This window comes from Ovis canadensis, chromosome 2 (assembly GCF_042477335.2).
Source record: "Ovis canadensis isolate MfBH-ARS-UI-01 breed Bighorn chromosome 2, ARS-UI_OviCan_v2, whole genome shotgun sequence".
NCBI classification, from domain to species: Eukaryota; Metazoa; Chordata; class Mammalia; order Artiodactyla; family Bovidae; genus Ovis; species Ovis canadensis.
Window position 1 is genome coordinate 2,224,296 of NC_091246.1, and position 22,691 is coordinate 2,246,986.

At 43.7% G+C, this 22,691-nt stretch overlaps 1 long non-coding RNA gene and 1 pseudogene across 5 annotated transcripts in view; one reads left to right on the plus strand and one right to left on the minus strand.

Moving 5' to 3' along the window:
* Nucleotides 1-10,322: 10,322 nt before the first annotated feature.
* LOC138433162 (uncharacterized) overlaps nucleotides 10,323-22,691 on the minus strand; it is a 35,666-nt gene continuing 23,297 nt past the window's right edge. For 3 of the 5 annotated variants that reach the window (XR_011254156.1, XR_011254154.1, XR_011254153.1), the window contains one exon: nucleotides 14,888-15,403. This is a non-coding gene — a long non-coding RNA (uncharacterized lncRNA). Of the gene's footprint in view, nucleotides 11,435-14,749; nucleotides 14,865-14,887; nucleotides 15,404-22,691 lie in introns of those variants that run through there. The other 2 variants (XR_011254155.1, XR_011254157.1) reach the window with 1 other exon arrangement.
* Nucleotides 17,723-20,158, plus strand: LOC138433161 (retinoblastoma-binding protein 5 pseudogene; annotated as a pseudogene).

A 22,691-nucleotide genomic window follows, 5' to 3' on the forward strand; every position in this document is an offset into this window, starting at 1 on the left:
GACTCTGAGCCAGGAGACTGGGCACAGAACGGGCAAGCAGCATCATGCCTTGAGTGATAACCTCACGGGACGGTCAAAGCCAGGCGGCCATGCCCAGGTCCCCAGGGGTGCGCCATGACTAGAAGACAGACAACTTCATCCAGTCCTCACAGCGCGTGAAGCTAAGGGAATGACCCCGTTTAATAACGAAGAGCCTCAGCCTCACCAAGGTCAGCATCTTGCCTAAGGCTGCCAACTGCTCGCCCATGGTGGAACTGTGATTCTGGGGTTTATTTTACTCCCCTGAATCAGCTCTAACGCAGTTGTGAAAGTGATGGTTTACTCATCCCGGAAGTGGGAGCTAATGCAGCTTGACCGAGTTTTGGAAAGACTGGTTGGGAAAATCAGGAGAACTAAGCCCACTTTTCCATGTCCTGAGACTAATAATAGCACACAGCTATTATTTAAGTTGACATGTACCGGGTGGGTGGTGAACCCAGACAAAGCGTGTCTGTGCGGTCAGTGACCTCTCTGGCTAGGTGACCTTGAGCATTTGAAGAAGATTCGGGACTCTAGATTTCCTGTTCCTGCTTTGGGTTGTCTACTTGAAAAAATGTACAACGTGAGAGTTGCGAGTTAAGTTTTATTTGGGGCAAAATGAGGACTACAGCCTGGGAGACGGCACTTCAGTTCAGTTCAGTTCAGTTCAGTCGCTCAGTCGTGTCCGACTCCCTGCGACCCCATGAATCGCAGCACGCCAGGCCTCCCTGTCCATCACCAACTCCCGGAGTTCACTCAGACTCATGTCCATCGAGTCGGTGACACCATCCAGCCATCTCATCCTCTGTTGTCCCCTTCTCCTCCTGCTTCTAATCCCTCCCAGCATCAGAGTCTTTTTCAATGAGTCAACTCTTCACATAAGGTAGCCAAAGTACTGAAGTTTCAGCCTCAGCATCATTCCTTCCAAAGAACAGCCAGGACTGATCTCCTTTAGGATGGACTGGTTGGATCACCTTGCAGTCCAAGGGGCTCTTAAGAGTCTTCTCCAACACCACAGTGCAAAAGCACCAATTCTTCAGCGCTCAGCTTTCTTCACAGTCCAACTTTCACATCCATACATGACTACTGGAAAAACCATAGCCTTAACTAGACAGCACCTCAGATAGCTCCAAAAGAGGCAGTGGAAAAGGTCGATATATGTGTGAGTTTGGTGAAGGGGGAGTCCGTGCAATCAAGCGCACGGACTTTCTGTAGAAAGTTTCTGCTGATCTCCTGAAGCTTCTGCTAGTCATGAGAAACAGTTGTCATCATGGATTTCAGAGCTTTTCTAGATATGAGGAGATACAAGAAGTGGGCTCATGAAATTAGCTCCTGAGAATATCTAACTATCTGAAGAACTGTCCTGCCAGTTTTCCCCAAAGCACAGAGTGCCTTATTTCTACTCTCCACCCTGAACTCCTTTGGGGGTGTTGAAGATCAGCAGCTGCAGCAGCTCATGATTTAATTTTCATAGAGGTAGATGGCAACCACCCATGGCAAGTGCCAATCTGGAGTTGAGAACGGGTTGGGTTTTTTTAGTTTTTGAACGTTTTTATTTTGTATTGCAGAATAGCCAATTAACAATCCTGTGATAGTTTCAGGTGAATAGTGAAGGGATTCAGTTGTACATATACATGTATCCATTCTCCCCCAAACCCCGCTCCCATCCAGGCTGCTCCATAACATTGAGCAGATTTTGCTGTGCTATACCTTGTTGGTTATCCCTTTGAAATATAGCAGTGTGTTCATGTCTATCCCAAACTCCCTAACTACCCTACAAGCGGTTGGTTTTGGTGGAGGAAATTTCTGTAGGCATGAGGAGTGTTATGCAATGTCTCATAGCATCTTGCATCTTCTAGTTATTCTAGAAACATCTGTCAGATAACAAAATTGTTGTTTCGTCACCAAGTCCTGTCTCACACTTTGCAACTCCATGGACTGCAGCACGCCAGGCCTCCCTGTCCTTCACCATCTCTTGGAGTTTGCCCAAGTTCATGTCCATTGAATCTGTGATGCCCTCCAACCATCTCATCCTCTGTTGCCCTCTTCTCCTGCCTTCAATCTTTCCCAGCATCAGGGTTTTTTTTTCCAGTGAGTCATCTGGTCACATCAGGTGGCCAAAGTGTTGGAGCTTCAGCTTCAGCATCAGTCCTTCCAGTGAGTATTCAGGGTTGATTTCCTTTTAGGATTCACTGGTTTGATCTCCAAGGGGCTCTCAGGAGTCTTCTCCAGCACCACACTTTGAAAGTAACAAGTCTTTGGCGCTTTGCCTTCTTTATGGCACGACTCTCACAACCATCATGACTCCTGGAAAGACCATAGTCTAGACTGTACAGACTTGTCTGTGATATGATGTCTTTGCTTTTAACACACTGTCTAGGTTTGCCATACCTTTCCTTCCAAGAAGCAATCATCTAATTTCTTGGCTGCAATCACCATCCGCAGTGATTTTAGAGCCCAAGAAGAGGAAGTCTATCACTGCTTCCACATTTTCTCCTTCTATTTGCCTTGAACTGATGGGACCAGATACCCTGATATTCGTTTTTTTAATATTGAGTTTTAAGCCAGCTTTTTCCGTGTGTGTGTGTGTGTGTGTGTGTGTTTTCCCTATGAAGTTGAATTAATTGCAGGAATATGGTAAATTTAATTGGCCACTGGATGTCACTGTTTACCCACCAACAGAGGATCAGCTCCCCCCACCCCACCCCTCCGACCCCCCTTTTCTCCACTCCCGACCTGGTCAGGACAAAAGCCTGTGGAGGCAACTCCAGTTGCAAAGATTTCAAGCTTATTTCTCATAAATAACCTGCTTTCTCTTGGGAAAAGAGTGGGTCCTGAGTTATTCAATTCAGGACATTTTCTCCTCATAGCAATTTAGATTGAGAATTGGTGCATTTTTTTCTTTTATCTTCCTAAAGAAGTTTTCTTTTCCTAACACAAACAAGAGCTATCTTGCAATTCATCCTGGAAACAGCAACATTAGTTAATTCAAGACTGTGAACTTCCACATATAACTTTCATACAACACTGTTGGGCTTCCCTGGTGGCTCAGTGGTAAAGAATCTGCCTGCCATGCAGGAAAGGTGGGTTTGATTTCTGGGTCGGGAAGATCCTCTGGGGGAGGGCATGGCAACCCACTCCAGTATTCTTGCCCGAGGAATCCCATGGACAGAGGAGCCTGGTGGGCTACAGTCCATGGGGTCACAAAGAGTCGGACACAACCAAAGCAACTGAGCACACACATGGAATGACATCTGTATCATCTTTGTGGGGTTCACTGCTGCAGCAGAGAACCTGGAAAATGACAGTCTTAAGATGAGCAGGAGCCTCAGGTTTATGTAATCAAACCCCCTTTTAATGCTTTTTACCCTAACTTCAGCATTCCTTGGAGAGCCACAAGATCTTGTAAACAGGAGGCCTTTCTTAAAATTTCCCCAAAGTGTAAGACCAAGGATGTGAATGAGAAGGACCTGTGGAAAAAAGCCAGCGTGACAGTTCCTGGTCAGCGTGTCCCCTGCCCCCTTTCCTCCCCACACCTCATCTGCAAGACGTGTGCTCGTCCACACTGTCCACGTTGCCCACACAGTTTACACCATTCACACCACCTGCACTGTCTACACCATCCACACCATCCACACTGTCTACACCATCCACCCCATTCGCACCACCTGCACTGTCCACACCATCCACACTGTCTACACCATCCACAGTTTACACCATCCACACCATCCACGCCATCCACAGTCTACACCATCCACACCATTTATACCACCTGCACTGTCTACACCATCCACACTGTCTACACCATCCATATCATCCACATACCATAACCTTGGCTTTAAAGTCAGGAGGGAAAAAATCACTTCTGTTTCCTGAATCAGTGTATTCCCGACAGATTAACGGCAATAGTTGCACCGTTAATTGGACCCTTCCCCTGTGCAGGGCCTGTGTCAAGGCTATTCCCACAGTTTCATTTACCCCTCACTTTAGCCCTGCAAGCTGCTCCAAACAACCTCTAATTTCCAGGGAGAAGATGGGCACACAGAAAGGTTAAAGGGCCCACAGGAGCCCCTCAGCTGGTTACCTGTGCAGCCTGGGTGAGCTCCCATTGGCTCTGAGGCCTTTGGTTTTACCCACTCGACTGCTCACAGGTGTGAGGGTCAGGTTTATTACAGCGACCTGATAGAACTTGGTTAAACTTACGAAAAACAAAAGACAGAGCAATGACGTCCCACTTAGCATCTTGGCGGTTTAAGCAAAGCCTCCAGTGAGTGGCAGGCCAGGTGTATTTGTGTTAGGGGTGTTGAGAGTGGTCATCTGTGAGAATGATGGTTATATATGAAATGATGGAAACCTTACTCATACACTTTGAAGGTTTAGCTCATGTCGAGGAAGAGAGTTCATGGAAATCTGAGCTCCTTAGAGGTTTGGGGTGCTGCTGCCATTTGTAGCAGAAGCTGCATTGCTCTAGCTTTCTCTTTTGTGTATCGAATGCCTGGGGGCTTCCATTAATATAGATTTAGGAAACGCCAATGGTGTTTACACTGCTGAATATTCATCCTTGTTGTCATCGGAAATATGTCAGTCAGCATTGAGGTGGGGGAGCACCGGGCTTTCAGGGACTTGGGGACAGGCAGGTTCAGCAGCAACTTGAACGTTCTGCTCGAGTCTTAATTTTTTGGAGGGCATGAGACATTCACTTCACCTCCTATTTTCAGGAATTTTCAGATTGTCTCGACTCTGCTATCTTTTGAACGACCAAGAAGCAAGGGATTTTCATAAAGTTAGGAGATGGGGCACAGATAGGAAACATTAGAATTGCATCTGGGGGAGAGGACTCTGGACTTATTCCCAAGGACTTACTCAAATCTTTACACTGGAGTATTTGAGTAAGTTCAGAGTGGGACTCTGAAGAGTCTTCTCCAAACACCACAGTTCAAAAGCATCAATTCTTCAGTGCTCAGCTTTCTTCACAGTCCAACTTTCACATCCATACATGACCACTGAGAAACCATAGCCTTGACTAGACGGACCTTTGTTGGCAAAGTAACGTCTCTGCTTTTGAATATGCTTTTGAACAGGCTCAGGGAAGCAGTAACTGCCCCATGGCCCAGCATCTCCCACACTCCCTCCAGCAGGACCTGCAGGGAAAGCACACTCGCCCCCTGCAGGCGGCATGAACAGGATCAAACAGGAGCCCTGGTGGTGCCAGGCGAACACGCTGAACCGGAAGAGCACTCTCTGGCTCTGAGACCTATGCTGTCATGGGAACCAGAGCGAAGAAAGCGAGCAGGGGCCTAGGCGCTAAACTAAACAGGGCGCCTGCTGCTGAAAGGAGAGACTTAAACAGGGTCCAGAGTTTCGTCACTCAGTCCTCAAAACGTCCAGGGTACAGAGATTCACCCATCACACCAAGAGCCAGAAAAGTCACAACCTGAATGAGACAAGGCAATCGACTGATATCAGTATAAAGATAAACCAAAGATTTGAATTATCTGACAAGGATTGGACAGCAGCCATAATTAAGAATTGCTTCAGGAGGAGGGACAAATTGGAAGATTAGAACTGACATATACTCAATACTATATATTTAAAAAGTAAGTAATAACTGTGTACCCAGGGAATTCTACTCAATACTCTGTAATGACCCATATAGGAAAAGAAGCTAAAAAATAATAGATATATGTATAACCAATTTACTTTGCTGTACAGCAGAAACTAACAAAACATTGTAAATCTGTGTTCCAATAAAAATTAATTTAAAAATTAAAAATCCAATTCTTATTTCACTGAAAAAAAATGCTTCAATAAGCGATTCCAAATTATCTCTAAACAAATGACAAAATAGAAAACTTCAGCAAAAACATTTATATCTGTAGAAGGACACATACTATATATATATCACTTATGTATTACTTTACAAAACACAAAGTAACATTACACACGACTGATGGATATATACATAAGCAAAAATGTAAGGATGTGAATTGCAAGAATGATCACCAAGTTTGTGACTGTGGTTGCTTTTATGATAGGAAGGAGATGCAGTTTGAAAGGGAAATACAGCACATGCTTCCTCTAGACGAGAAACGTTTTATTTCTTAAGCTTTGTTGTTGATACATGTTCATTATAATAATCTTTACATGTTTATGTCTGAAGTATTTCATGATAAAAATGACTACGGAAAAACTCTACCAAGTGATGGCTGTCTCTTGTGGCTTGAAACTCTACACTTAGTACCTTAAACAAAGCATTAGTGCTTAACATGGTTAATTTTTGCTTTAACTTTTAAGGCTTTTAAAATATCAAAGAAGAAATAGAAAATTAGAATATTTTAAAAGAAATTGAGTCAGAGAGGGAAAGTCTCTTCATAAAAGTAACTCTAGGCCCTTTCCTCATAGCATTTACAAAAATTAACTCAAAATGGATCAAGAATCTAAATGTATGTTCCCAAGTCTTGCCTATTGTAAACAGGGCTGCTATGAACATCAAGGTGCATGTATCCTTTCAAATTAGTTTTCTATCAATATCTGCCCAGGAGTGGGGTTGCGAGATAATATGGTAACTCTATTTTAGGTTTTTTGAGGAACCGCCATACTGTTCTCCACAGTGGTGGCACTGGTTTACACTTCCATCAATAGTGCATAGGAAGGTTCCTTTTTTCCACATCCTCTCCAGCATTCATTACATGTAGATTTTTGTTTTTTTTAATGATGGCCTTTCTGACTGGTGTGAGGTGATACCTCATTGTAGTTTTGGTTTGCATTTCCTTAACAGTTAGCAACTAAAGACTCTCTTGATGAAAGTGAAAGAGGAGAGTGAAAAAGTTGGCTTAAAACTCAACATGCAGAAAACTAAGATCATGGCATCCGGTCCCATCACTTCATGGCAAATAGATGGGGGAACAATGGAAACAGTGACAGACTTTATTTTCTTGGGCTCCAACATCACTGCAGATGGTGACTGCAGCCATGAAATTAAAAGATGCTTGCTCCTTGGAAGAAAAGCTATGACCAACCTAGACAGCATATTAAAAAGCAGAGATGTTACTTTGCCAACAAAGGTCCGTCTAGTCAAAGCTATGGTTTTTCCAGTAGTCATGTATGGATGTGAGAGTTAGACCATAAAGAAAGCTGAGCACCTTAGAACTGATGCTTTTGAACTGTGGTGTTGGAGAAGACTCTTGAGAGTTCCTTGGACTGCAAGGAGATCCAACCAGTCCATCCTAAAGGGAATCAGTCCTGCATATTCATTGGAAGGACTGATGCTGAAGCTGAAACTCCAATACTTTGGCCACCTGATGAGAAGAACTGACTCATTTGAAAAGACCCTGATGCTGGGAAAGACTGCAGACAGGAGGAGAAGGGGACGACAGAGGATGAGATGGTTGAATGGCATCACCAAGTTGATGGACGTGAGTCTGAGCAAGCACTGGGAGCTGGTGAAGCCTGGTGTGCTGCAGTCCGTGGGGTCACAGAGTCAGACACGACTGCGAGACTGAACTGAGCTGAATATTGAGTATGCTTTTATGTGCTTATCGGTCATCTGTATGTCTTTGGAGAAATGTCTATTTAGGTCTTCTGCCTATTTATTGGTTGGGTTGTTTGTTTTTTGATATTAAGCTATGTGAACTGTTTGTATATTTTGGAAATTAATCCCTGGCCAGTAACATTATTTGCAAATATTTTCTCCCAGTCCTTATGTTATTTTTTTGTGGTTTATGGTTTCCTTTACTGTGTAAAAACTTTTAAGTTTAATTAGGCCCCATTTGTTTATTTTTGTTTTTATTTCTATTACTCTAGGAGATAAATCCAAAACTATATTGCTACACTTTATGTCAAAGAGTGTGCTGCCTATGTTTTCTCTTTGGAGTTTTATAGTATCTGGTCTTACATTTCGGTCTTCAATCCATTTTTATTTTTGTATATGGTGTTAAAGAAGTTCTAATTTCATTCTTTTACATACAACTGTCCAGTTTTCCCAGCATCACTTATTGAAGAGACTGTCTTTTTTCCATTGTATAGTCTTGCCTTCTTTGTCAGATATTAATTGACCATAAGTGTGTGGGTTTATTTCTGAGCTTTCTCACCTTTTCTATTGATCTGTATGTCTGTTTTTGTGCCAGTTCAGTTCAGTTCAGTTCAGTCGCTCAGTTGTGTCTGACTCTTTGCAACCCCCTGAATCACAGCACACGCAGCACACCAGGCCTCCCTGTCCATCACCAACTCCCGGAGTTCACTCAAACTCACGTCCATTGAGTCGGTGATGCCATCCAGCCATCTCCTCCTCTGTTGTCTCCTCCTCCTGCCCCCAATCCCTCCTAGCATCAGAGTCTTTTCCAATGAGTCAGCTCTTCCCATGAGGTGGCCAAAGTACTGGAGTTTCAGCTTTAGTATCATTCCTTCCAAAGAACACCCAGGGCTGATCTCCTTTAGGATGGACTGCTTGGATCTCCTTGCAGTCCAAGGGACTCTTAATTAAGAGTCTTCTACAACACCACAGTTCAAAAGCATTAATTCTTCGACACTCAACTTTCTTCACAGTCCAATTCTCACATCCATACATGACTATTGGAAGAACCATAGCTTTGACTTACAGACCTTTGTTGGCAAACTAACGTCTCTGCTTTTTAACATACTATCTAGGTTGGTCATAACTTTCCTTCCAAGGAGTAAGCGTCTTTTAATTTCATGGCTGCAATCACCATCTGCAGTGATTTTGGGGCCCCCAAAAATAAAGTCTGACACTGTTTCCACTGTTTCCCCATCTATTTGCCATGAAGTGATGGGACCAGATGCCATGATCTTCGTTTTCTGAATGTTCAGCTTTAAGCCAACTTTTTCACTCTCCTCTTTCACTTTCATCAAGAGGCTTTTTAGTTCCTCTTTACTTTCTGACATAAGGGTGGTGTCATCTGCATATCTGAGGTTATTGATATTTCTCCAGGCAATCTTGATTCCAGCTTGTGCTTCCTCCAGCCCAGCATTTCTCATGATGTCCTCTGCATAGAAGTTAAATAAGCAGGGTGACAATATACAGCCTTGATATACTCCTTTTCCTATTTGGAACCAGTCTGTTGTTCCATGTCCAGTTCTAACTTGCTTCCTGACCTGCATATAGGTTTCTCAAGAGGCCAGTCAGGTGGTCTAGTATTCCCATTTCTTTCAGAATTTTCCACAGTTTACTGTGAGCCACACAGATTGACTATATTCTTTGCAGCCAAAGATGGAGAAGCTCTAAACAGCCAGCAAAAACAGGACCAGGAGCTGACTGTGGCTCAGATCAAGAACTCCTTATTGCCAAATTCAGACAAGTTGAAGAAAGTAGGGAAAACCACTAGACCATTCAGGTATTACCTAAATCAAATCCCTTATGATTATACAGTGGAAGTGAGAAATAGATTTAAGGGACTAGATCTGATTGATAGAGTGCCTGGTGAACTATGGACTGAGGTTCGTGACATTGTACAGGAGACAGGGATCGAGACCATCCCCATGGGAAAGAAATGCAAAAAAGCAAAATGGCTGTCTGAGGAGGACTTACAAATAGCTGTGAAGAGAAGCAAAAAGCAAAGGAGAAAAGGAAAGATATAAGCATGTGAATACAGAGTTCCAAAGAATAGCAAGAAGAGATAAGAAAGCCTTCCTCAGCGATCAGTGCAAAGAAATAGAGGAAAACAACAGAATGGGAAAGACTAGAGATCTCTTCAAGAAAATCAGAGATACCAAGGGAACATTTCATGCAAAGATGGGCTCAATAAAGGACAGAAATGGTAATGGACCGAACAGAAGCAGAAGATATTAAGAAACGGTGGCAAGAATACACAGAAGAACTGTACAAAAAAGATCTTCACAACCCAGATAATCATGATGGTGTGATCACTCACCTAGAGCCAGACATCCTGGAATGTGAAGTCAAGTGGGCCTTAGGAAGCATCACTATGAACAAAGCTAGTGGAGGTGATGGAATTCCAGTTGAGCTGTTTCAAATCCTGAAAGATGATGCTGTGAAAGTGCTGCACTCAATATGCCAGCCAATTTGGAAAACTCAGCAGTGGCCACAGGACTGGAAAAGGTCAGTTTTCATTCCAATCCCAAAGAAAGGCAATGCCAAAGAATGCTCAAACTACTGCACAATTGCACTCATCTCACATGCTAGTAAAGTAATGCTCAAAATTCTCCAAGCTAGGCTTCAGCAATATGTGAACCATGAACTTCCAGATGTTCAAGCTGGTTTTAGAAAAGGCAGAGGAACCAGAGATCAAACTACCAACATCTGCTGGACCATGAAAAAAGCAAGAGAGTTCCAGAAAAACATCGATTTTTGCTTTATTGACTATGCCAAAGCCTTTGACTGTGTGGATCACAATTAACTGTGTGCCAGTATCATACAGTATTGATAACTGTCTTTTCAGTATAGCCTAAAGTCAGGGAGTGTGATTCCTGAGTTCTGTTCTTCTTTCTCAAGATTGTTTTAGCTATTTGGAGTCTTTTGTGTTTCTATATAGTTAATTTTTTTTCTTGTTCTGTGAAAAATGCCATTGGTAATTTGATAGGGATTGCACTGAATCTGTAGATTGCCTTGGGGCACAATGGTTATTTTAACAATATTCAGTCTTCCAATCCAAGTATCCAGTTTATCTTTCTGTTTGTGTCATCTTCAATTTCTTTCATCAGCATCTTACAGTTTTCAGAGTACAGATCTTTTGTCTCCTTAGATAGGTTTATTCATAGGTATTTTATTATTTTTGATGGAGAAGGGAATGGCAACCCATTCCAGTATTCTTTCCTGGAGAATTCCATGGACAGAGGAGCCTGGCAGGCTATAGTCCATGGGGTCACAAAGAGTTGGATATGACTGAGTGACTATCACTTTCATTTTTCACTTTATTATTTTTGATGTGATGGTAAGTGGAATTGTTTTCTTAATTTCTCTTTCTGATAGTATATATATATATATACACACACACACACACACAATACTTTTATATATTAAAATTTTGTACCTAGCAACTCTACCAAGTTCATTGATGAGCTACAGCAGTTTTCTGGTAGGGTTTGAGGGGGTTGGGGAGTTTTCTATGTATAATAGAGCATTAAGTCATCTACAAACAATGCAGTTTTACTTCTTCTTTTCAACTTAAATTCCTTTTATTTTTCTTCCCGGATTACCGTGTCCAGAACTTCCAAACCTGTGTTGAATAAAAGTGGTGAGAGTGGACATCCTCGTCTTCTTCCTGGTCTTAGAGGAAATGCCTTCAGCTTTCCGCCACTGAGTATGAGGACAGCCGTGAGATCCCATAAGTGGCTGTTGTTACGTTGAGATATGTTCGCTCTACACCCACTTTCTGAAGCCCGTTCATTGGTGTCCAGTCACCATGGGGTCTCGAAGAGGCTAACACGACTTAACAACTGACTAGAACAAAGGAGTGCATAAAAATTAACACTAGATGGCACAATGTTACAAAGAAAGTAACCTAGCCCTCTCCTGCCAGCTGGAATTGCTTCAAGAAAAGCCTAACTGTTGCCAAGTTTCCTCTGGCCTCCCTACTTCCTGGCCTGCTCCTGTTATGCTTTGCTGTAATAACACAAATTTCACCGAGTTATGCCCCACCTGCATAAATGTTACTCTGCCCTGCTGAGTATTTCAGAGCTTCCACGTGCCAGTCTGTGTTACCCAGCTCCTCCTCCCCACCCCTCACAACCTTCCCGCCTATCTTCGACTGGTCATTAATGCACTAAAGGCTTCACTTTCTGGAGCTGTGGGTGGTCTGTGGTGAGAATCTGTCCCCTCTGGGTCACGCTCTACTGGGCAGGAGGTGTCAAACATTTACCCCCCAACCTCTTCTCTCCCTAGAGCTCACATTGGACCCATGGATTCCAAGGGTTGGGGATGGATCTGAATGACAGCTGCCACGGAGCCTGAAGAATCACCACTTCTCTGTACCACTTAATGCTTTCATACTCGGCCAACTAACCCATCTTGACTGCTTATTCCCTAAGGGCTGGTTATCCCAGAAGGTGACTTGGCGCTCATGCCAAGAAGCTCCTGTCACTCATCAGCCTTCGCCAGTTCATAGTGGGCTGGGGTGATGAATTCATTCCAGCTTTCCAGGGACGTTCCCTGTTGTAATGCAGGAACTCTCAGGTTCTGGGCAATCCTTCAGTCTGGAGCAAAGCAGGGCAGTTGATAACCGTACATAAAGCCCAGATCTCGCTCCCTTCAAACTCAAGCCAGAACTGGGTCACCTGGGTCACACCTGAGTAAAACTTCTAGTGCACATCCAAATTTCTGTTTTCCACTCCCACCCACGTCACCAGCTGCCACGTCAGGGGAGTCTGCCTCCTCTGTGTCATCTATCTTCATTTTCTACTCTACGTTCTCACTGCAAAAGCTACTGGGAAACTACAGCAACCAAGATGAGAGGGGACCACTGAAGGTTCAGAGTCTTCAGGAATGAAGCTTTCGATCACACCACCTGGTATAGCTGCTGGCTCAGAGCAAAGGAAATATGGACTGAGTAGGGGAAGAAGGAAGTTACAAGTATCAGCTACAGGCTCATGACCACAGAGAGGAGGGGACTAATCCCTAAATATTATTTTCTTCTTTGCTTAATGTACGTCTATAAATCTGTGTGTTTGTATATTTGTGTATATACAAACTAATTTTTTCTTCCTTTGCATTGTAAGAATTAATGGCAGTGGTTAACTTTACAGTTTCATCTTTAGCTTACAGGATATTCAAGAGGGATTCTAAAGTTGAGAAGTAACTGACATCACCCAATGATCACTAAAATGACATTTGAGATCTTTTCTTTTTGTGGAAAAGGTGAGAGTGCCTATTTCTACAAAGGACAATTGTATTTTGTTAAAGAAAAGCTGAACTTTGTTATTGCTGTATCGGAAGTTGAAATAGATGTAGAAAGCTGTGTACAGATATTGAGTAGGCAAAGTGACAAGCTGTCCCGGTTACTACACCATCATCTCTCAGTCGAAACCCACACTTTAATACTCTGCTTTGTGATGCTAGCGTTGGGACTATGAGAACTGTATTTCTACTTTGCCAGTTGACTTTCTGTTTGATTCTGCAAGGCAGAGAAGGGAGGAAGGATGTAGTCTTCTCTGACAAGTGGTTAACAATTATAGCACTGCGCTTTGGGTCGGAGGATACTCCAAGAACCAGCCTCATCATGCCTGATCCAAGGCATCACCAGCTGCCAGCCTCAGGTGCTGCCTCAGGGTGCTCTCCTTCAAGCTGCTTTTGTCCCTACAGTCCCGGGAGTGACAGCTTCCTCACATTCCTAGCTGTGGGTTAGCTCAGTTCCCCTTTTTTGCCTTTTCAGTTCTCCAAAACTACTTCAGTTCAGTTCAGTCACGTCCAATTCTTTGCAACCCCATGGACCACAGCACGCCAGGCCTCCCTGTCCATCACCAACTTCCAGAGCTTGTTCAAACTCATGTCCCTCGAGTTGGTGATGCCATCCAAGCATCTCATCCTCTGCGGTCCCCTTCTCCTCCCGCCTTCAGTCTTTCCCAGCATCAGGGTCTTTTCCAGTGAGTCAGGTCTTCGCATCAGGTGGCCAGAGTTACTTAGCCAACTCCTTATATTAAATTCTGTTGAAATCCCAGGTGTGTTTTCTGTTGTGGTGAATATATCCTGACTGATACAGTTATCCAGCCAAGTAGATAACTCTAACCACCTGTAGGGCTAGCTTAAAAAAGCAAGGAAATACGGAATAAAAGGTAAAGAGGGAAGTGATAAATATCAGCTATGACCTTGTGACTCTTTATAGCAATCAGGATGATGCTACTAAAGCATATTTTTGTTCTGTACCTATAAACCAATGATTTCTACTCCCCCCGCCCCCTTCCCCATCTCCTACAGTTTTGTATGGAGTGTTGGTGGGACTTAATTTACAACTTAGTTCATAGGTCACCAGGCCACAAAAAGTCACATCTGGACCTGCTGGAGAGGGGTGAGGCTCATCAGTAGATCCTGAAGTCAAAAAGGAAATGGTGACTAATGGACTTTGAGTCCCTCTCCTGTTTTGGGGAAAGGGGAGAGTGCCACTGCATGATAGGCAGAAGTTTGAAGGCACTAAACATGGGCTGAAGGATAAAGGAACTTAACTGCTGAGTAAAATGAGGGCTGGGCCATATAGGTTCTGAAGCCATTCACCGTGCATCCACCACCCTGCTCTGGACTGCAGGGGGCTGACCTCTGTTAACTGCGACACCCAAACTCACGATCAGCTGATTTCTGAAAGACTGGAAGACAGGGAGGAAAGGTCAAGGCCAGGACATTCCTCTCCCTCTCTCTTCTAACTCAGGCACTTCTCCAGCAGTGTCTGCACCTCCTTAGTGGCCCCAGCCCACACCACGAAGGTCCTTAGAGGTCCTAGTCTCCAACAGGTGGCCCACAGCTCTGGGATTCAGTCACACAGGTTTTGATTTCTGTCTCTCTAGGCCACAAGCTGCAGCGCCTCTGCTTCGTTTTCTCAGTTAGGTCAGTTCTTCTACCATGTCATAAGCACTTCCCTGCATTACATTTCCTCTGTTGTAAATACTAGCGTTGAAAGAAAAGCGTTAGTTGCTCAGTCGTGTTTGACTCTTGCTAGAAGTGAGTGTTGTTATTCTGGTCATTCCTGTTTCTGTAGGGGGCAGCTAATCCCGTTCCAGGTCCACTGTAATACCAAGTCAGTATATTCATATCACAAACACACCTACTCACCTACAAAATGAAGTCTGTAGCAGGTTATTCACTCATTGCAGTGTTGCCAAAAAGGAGAAACAAACCCTGTTTCCTATAGGGAACTGGTTAGGCAAGCATTGCGGCATCCACAGAGCTGGAAAAAAAGAACCAAGAAACTCTGTACCAGTGCACATTACTCAGTGAGGAAAGCAGATGTATGGAGACAAGACCAGTGGTTGTCTGGGGTTTGGAGGGAGGGATGAACAAGTGGAGCCCACAGGATTTTAAGGCAGTGAAAATACTCCGAATGACTTTACAGTCATCAGTCAGTTCAGTTGCTCAGTCGTGTCCGGCTCTTTGCGATTCCATGGACTGCAGCTCACCAGGCTTCCCTGTCCATCAGCAAACCCCGAAGCTCGCTCAAACTCATGTCCATCCAGTCGGTGATGCCACCCAACCATCTCAACCTCGCGTTATGATGCATCTGTCCAAATCCACAGAATGTGAGCCCTGAGTGAGCCCCGGGGTAGACTGTGGGCTTTGGGGGATGATGACGTGTCAGTGTAGGCGTATATCCTTTGTAACAACTGTGCTGTTCTCGTGAGGGGTGTCGGTGATGGTGGAGACTGCACACAGGCGGGTTCAGGGAATATAGACGTACCGCAGAGATGTCGTGGGTTCACTTCCAGACCACTGCAATAAAGCAAATATCACAATGAAGCAAGTCACGTGAAATTTTTTTGTCTTCTCAGTGCATATAAAACTTATATTTACCCTATACTATATTAAGTGTCGAACAGCATTATGTCTTAAAAAAAAACAACAAACCAACGTACATACCTTGACTAAGAAATATATTATTGCTTAAAAAATGCTAATCATCATCTGAGCCTTCAGCAAATCATAATCTTTTTGTTGGGGGAGGGTCTTGCCTCAGCGTTGGTGGCTGTTGACTGATCAGGGTGGCAGTTACTGAAGGTTGGGGTGAAAATTTCTTAGAATAAGACACAAATATCGTATATTAACATATATAGCCCTGGTGCCTCAGAGGGTAAAGCGTCTGCCTGCAATGCGGGAGGCCCGGGTAGTATAACCTGTATATACACATATATACATGGAATCCAGGAAGATCTCCTAATGAACCTGTTTGTAAGGCAGCAAAGGAGACGCAGACTTGTGAACACGGTGGGGAAGGAGAGGATGGGACGAACCGAGAGAGCAGCACTGAGACACACACATCAGCACGTGCAGGAGAGGCAGCCGGTGGGAATCTGCTGTGTGACACGGGGAGCTCAAGCTGGATGCTCCGTGACAACCTAGAGGGGTGGGATGGGCGTGGGAGGTGGAAGGCAGATTCAAGAGGGAAGGGACGTACGTATACCTATGGCTGATGTATGGTAGAAACCAACACAATATTGTAATTATCCTCCAATTAAAAATAAATTTTAAAAAGACAACAATGAAGGTTGCCACATCAGTTGACTTTTCCTTTCACAAACAATTTCTCTGGAGCGTGCAGTGCTGTTTGATAGCATTTTACCCACAACAGAACTTCTTTCAAAATTGGAACCAACTCTCTCAAACCCTACTGCAACTTTATCAATTAAGTTTATGTAATATTCTAAATCCTTTGTTGTCTTTCAACAATTACTACAGCATCGTTACCAGAGTAGATTCCATTTCAAGAAGTCCGTTTCTTTGCTCATCCGTAAGAAGCGCCTCCTCATCCATCACTGTTCCATCATGAGATTGCAGCAGTTCAGCCGCGCCTTCAGGCTGCACTTCAAATTCTAGCTCTCTTACTGTTTCCACCACATCTGAAGTCGCTTCCTCAATTCAAGTCTTGAACCCTCAAAATCACCCATGAGAACTGGAGTCAACTCCTTCCAAACTCCTGCTTGTGTTGATATTTTGACCTATACCCATGAATCATGAATGTTTTTAATGGCCGCTAGAATGGCGAATCCTTTCAAGAAGGTTTTCAATGTGCTTTTCAGATCCATCAGAGGAATATCTATCTATGGCAGCTATGGCCTTATGAGATGTATTTCTTAAATAATAGGACTTGAAACTTGAAATTACTCTTGATCCATGGGCTGCAGAGTAGATGTTGTGTTAGCTGGCAGGAAAACAACATTAAGCTCACTGTGCATTTCCATTAGAGCTCTCGGGTGACCAAGGGCATTATCAGTGAACAGTAATGTTTTTAAAGAAGTCCTTTTTTTCTGAGCACTGGGTCTCAATCGTGGGCTTAAAATACTCAGTAAACCATGTTGTAAACAGATGTGCTGCCATCTGGGATCTGTTGCTTCATTTATAGGACACAGGCAGAATGAATTTAGCAGAATTCCTAGGGGCCCCGTGATTTCTGAAATGGAAAATGAGACCGGCTTCAACTTTAAGTCAACAGCTGTGTGAGCTCCTAATATGACAGTGAGTCTGTCCTTTGAAGCTTTTTTCCTCTCTAGTTATGAATGTCCCAGATGGCATCTTCTTCCAATAGAAGGCCATTTTCTTGACATTGAAAATCTGTTGTTTAGCCACCTTTGTTAATTATCTTAGCTAAGATTTTTGGGAAAACTTGCTGTAGGTTCTATATCAGAACATATATACTTCTTCACCTTGTACTTTTATGTTAAAGGGATGGCTTCTTTCCTTAAATCCCATGAACTAGCCTCTGCTAGCTTCAGACTTTTCTTCTGTAGCTTTCTTACTGTAGCATTCATCGAACTGAAAATGTAGAGCCTTGCTCTGGATTAGGCTTTGGCTTACTGGAATGTTATGGCGATTTAATCTATCTAATCTAGTGGCCTAATCTCAGACTAAACTAAACTAAACTAAATCCCAGGAGTCTCCGGAGCCTGCGCGGGCGCTCTGCGGCGCCCCCCACTCGGACGCGGGCTTCGCGGGCGGGCGTGGGCGTGGGTGTCGTCGCTGAGCCGAGGCCGGGCGGCCGGAGTCCTCAGGCATGAACCTCGAGTTGCTGGAGTCCTTTGGGCAGAATTATCCAGAGGTGGGGCACCCTGCTCGCAGTTGGCTGTAATGACGGTCGAATCGTCATCTGGGATTTCCTGACGAGAGGCATTGCTAAGATGATCAGCGCACACATTCACCCAGTCTGCTCTTTATGCTGGAGTCGAGATGGTCATAAGCTCGTGAGTGCTTCCACTGATAACATAGTGTCACAGTGGGACGTCCTTTCAGGCGACTGCGACCAGAGGTTTCAATTCCCTTCACCCATCTTAAAAGTCCGGTATCATCCGCGAGATCAGAACAAGGTTCTCGTGTGTCCCATGAAATCTGCTCCTGTCATGTTGACCCTTTCAGATTCCAAACATGTCGTTCTGCCTGTAGACGATGACTCCGATCTGAACGTGGTTGCATCTTTTGATAGGCGAGGAGAATATATCTATACAGGAAATGCAAAAGGCAAGATTTTGGTCCTAAAAACCGATTCTCAGGATCTTGTTGCTTCCTTCAGAGTAACAACTGGAACAAGCAATACCACAGCCATTAAGTCAATAGAGTTTGCCTGGAAGGGGAGTTGCTTTTTAATTAACACAGCAGATCCAATAATCAGAGTTTATGACGGTAGAGAAATCTTAACCTGTGGAAGAGATGGAGAGCCTGAACCCATGCAGAAATTGCAGGACTTGGTGAATAGGACCCCATGGAAGAAATGTTGTTTCTCTGGGGATGGGGAGTACATAGTGGCAGGGTCAGCCCGGCAGCATGCCCTGTACATCTGGGAGAAGAGCACTGGCAACCTGGTGAAGATCCTCCATGGGACCAGAGGCGAGCTCCTCCTGGATGTAGCTTGGCATCCTGTTTGACCCATCATAGCATCCATTTCTAGTGGAGTGGTATCTATCTGGGCACAAAATCAAGTAGAAAACTGGAGTGCATTTGCGCCAGACTTCAAAGAATTGGATGAAAATGTAGAATATGAAGAAAGGGAATCAGAGTTTGATATTGAAGATGAAGATAAGAGTGAGCCTGAACAGACAGGGGCTGACGCTGCAGAGGACGAGGAAGTGGACGTCACCAGCGTGGACCCTATCGCAGCCTTCTGCAGCAGTGATGAAGAACTGGAAGATTCAAAGGCTCTATTATATTTACCCATTGCCCCTGAGGTAGAAGACCCAGAAGAAAATCCTTACGGCTCCCCACCGGATGCAGTCCAAACCTCCTTGATGGACGAAGGGGCTAGTTCAGAGAAGAAGAGGCAGTCTTCAGCAGATGGGTCCCAGCCACCCAAGAAGAAACCCAAAACAACCAATATTGAACTGCAAGGAGTACCAAATGATGAAGTCCATCCACTACTGGGTGTGAAGGGGGATGGCAAATCCAAGAAGAAGCAAGCAGGCCGGCCTAAAGGATCAAAAGGTAAAGAGAAAGATTCTCCATTTAAACCGAAACTCTACAAAGGGGACAGAGATTTACCTCTGGAAGGATCAGCAAAGGGTAAAGTGCAGGCGGAGCTCAGCCAGCCCTTGACAGCAGGAGGAGCAATCTCAGAACTGTTATGAAGACCCTTGAAGTTCTTCATTCTTCCCTACTTTGCCATCATGTGGCCTCTGGACACTGTGGTCAGTCATCTGAGATTGGCTTTCATTTAAAACAAAGGCCTCTGTCTTCCACCCAGGAGGTGGAAGGAGTGAATTTTATGTTTGAATGAAGAAGTGAATTATGGAAGAAGAGTATATGTCCCTTCCCTTTCAAGCATAAGTCCAAATAGACTCTCAGGAATGAGGATTTGTGAAGACATCAAACAGGAGTTTTGACTCTTTGCATTTAAATGCTCGTTGTGTTGCTGGAGGAGACTGCTGGTCTGCTCGCCTGCCTCCCCTGTGCCCAGCACCGTTTCGGCTCCTCACTTCCTATCTCCTACTGGCCTTCACTCCTCAGTGCATGTCCTTGAGGGACTTATTTTTACCTGAAATTTTGCTGCCTGTATCCTAGAAAAAACTTTGGTTTGCACATTCTTCCCTCCATTTCTAAAGTTACCTACTCACCAGATGCCTCCTATGTTTCCATGATCTGTTACAAAGGATGGGCAGAAAAGAAAGTGCTTGAAAGAGTTCAGATTTTCTGAGAGAGAGATAAGAAAGGCCCCCTCTTTTGAACATTCTGTAACATTTTGCTCAAGAAGCTGGGCTGTAAGAGGGTCAGGATTTTTCTTGGTTTTCTTTTCATTGCATGTTTCTCTCCAGTATTGGTTCATTCAATCATGGTTTATGAAGATAGCTAGTTTCATTTGTCTCCAGCAAAGAATCATTAGTAGTTTATATTGCTTTACCTGTATTGGCTTCCAGAGACAAAAACAAACTGGGGTGTCTCTGAACAAGCTTATTTTATACTGGGGTGGGGGAATCTATGCAAGGACTAAAATAAAACCGTCCATAATCAAGGCAGCAACAGCACAATTCAAATAAAAAAATCAAGGAATCTTTTTTTCTTATCATTGCTTGTGGACATCTGCCCTTCCCATCAGTCATTGCATTTCCCCTCTTTATATCCATGCTCCTTTTCCTTCCTATGTGTTTCCAGTCATTTCCTTTCTGTGAAAGGTTGCTCAGCTTTTGAAATTTTTTAATTTTTGCTTTTGCTGTTCTTTGTATAAAAAGTAGCAGATTGAATGGCTGTGTCCCCCAGGTGTTTGAAATTCTCTGAAAATCCAGAGTGAAGAAAGCAGGTGTGCAGAAGGCGCTCTAGCCCCTCTGAGCAGAGCTTGAGCTGAGTGGAAGTGCTCAGTTTGGATCATCATTTTCACGGTATTTTCAAAGGAGAGTTAAACTCTGTGCTTATTGGGAAATCTCTGTCGGTTGGTGGTTGCTTCAATAGGTAGCCAAACAAGTTGATTGCTTTTTGGATTTTAGCATAGAAATCAAAGTAGAACACATCAGCAAGAGTCTCTTCCATTCCGTCTCTAGAACCAAAATGTTAGCAGTTGAAGAGCTCTCCCTGAACCAGTGGCCAGATGTCTATATTTTTAGATGCCACTGCCTTTTCCTCAGATGCTCCTTTTGTGAATTCCATTTCCTATTTCATGTCAGGCCAGTGGTTGAGATTGGTAGGTGGGTCGCTAGGCATGTTTTTGTTTTGCGGACATTATTTCCACTTCATTTCTGTCTCTACTGTACACTCTAGTAGTGTGCAAACTGTGTGATACAGGCGCCCTTTGCCTTGTTTCTGCAAAGTAGCTGGGTGTCCTCTGCCTGAGCGTTTGGATGTTCAGGCTCTGTCCGCCTCCTAAACTGGCTCCTGAGAAGACCAACGTCGGCCCTGCCAGAGTGTCTGGTAGCAGCTCCTAATAATTATTTATGCTTCTGGAATTGTTTTCAGCTCCTGAAACCTCGTGTCCATTTCAGTTTGATTCTCTAGATTTGCACAATATATGCATATTCTTTTTTCCCTTCTGTCACCCCCCCCACCCCCATCTTCTCAGTGTTTTTTAACGTCCTGTAGTTTTGTATGAGAGGAGACTTAGCCTCGGGTACTTCTTGCTGAAGCTTTAATGCTTTGTAAATAAAATTGGATGTTTATTAAAAAAAATAAAAAATAAACTAAATCCCACTAAAACTTTCTCCACATCAACAGCAAGGTTGGTTGCTTGCTTATCATCTGTGTGCTCACTGGAGTAGCACTTTTCATTTCCTTCAAGAACCCTTCCTTTGCATTCACAACTTGGCTGACTGGTGCAAGAGGCCTAACTTTTGGCCCATCTTGGCTTTCAACGTGCCTTCCTCGCTAAGCTTAATCATGTCTAGTTTTTTATTTAAAGTGAGAGATATGCAACTCTTCCTTTCACTTGAGCACTTAGAGACCACTGTGAAGTTATTAATTAGCCTAATTTCAAAACTGCTGTGTCTCAGGGAATAGGGAGGCCCAAGGAGAGGGAGAAAGACAGGGGAACAGCCAATTGGTGGAGTAGTCAGAATACACACATTTATCAATTATCTTACACGGGCATGGTTCATGGCTCCCCCAAACAACTATAATATTAACATCAAGGGTCACTGATCACAGATCACCATAGCAAATATAATAATAATGAAAAATGTTGAAATATTGCAATAATTACTGAAACTGACATGGGGACAAGAGGTGAACAAATGCTGTCGGAAGCAAATGGCACCAACAGGCTTGCTTGATGCAGGGCTGCCGTAGACCTTCTGTTGGTAAAAAGACACAGTCTCTGCAAGCACTGAAGAGCAAAGCACAACTAAACGAGGTATGCCTATGTACGGGAAGTCTCTGTATCTTCCTCCCAATTTCATTATAATCTCAAAGCTGCTCTTTAAAATCTTTTAAAAAGATGAAGAGGAAGAGGAGGAAAAATGCAAGACAAGGGAGGGAGAGAGAAAGAGAGCAAATACATAGAGAGCAGGTCTCCACTGACACAAAGGGCCAAGAAGCCAGAGTCAAGAAGCCGTCCCTTTAACATACCAACATTAGGTTGGCACAAAAATAATTGCAGTTTTGCACTGAATTTTGCCATTTGATACCGGAATATATTCTTAAATAAATGTGGTTATGCTATACATCATTTTAATGCTCACTTCTCACTTTATGGGTTGGTTTTTTTGTGTGTGTGCTAAAGACATTACTTGCTGTTTATTTTAGACTATAGATAGAAATGATATTAGAGAAAAAGCAAATTCCAGTCATTTTCTTATTCGAGTTCAAAATGGGCCATAAAGCAGCAGAGACAACTCACAATATCAACAACACATTGGGCCCAGGAACTACCAGTGAACATACAGTGCAGTGGTGGGTCAAGAAACTTTGCAAAGGAGATGAGAGCCTTGAAGATGAGGAGCATAGTGGCCAGCCATTGGACGTTAACAACGACCAACTGAAAGCCATCATCAAAGCGGATCCTCTTACATGAGAAGTTACATGAGAAGTTTCCCAAGAACTCAGTGTCAACCATTCCAGTCATTCGGCATTCATTTGAAGCAAACTGGAAAGGTGAAAA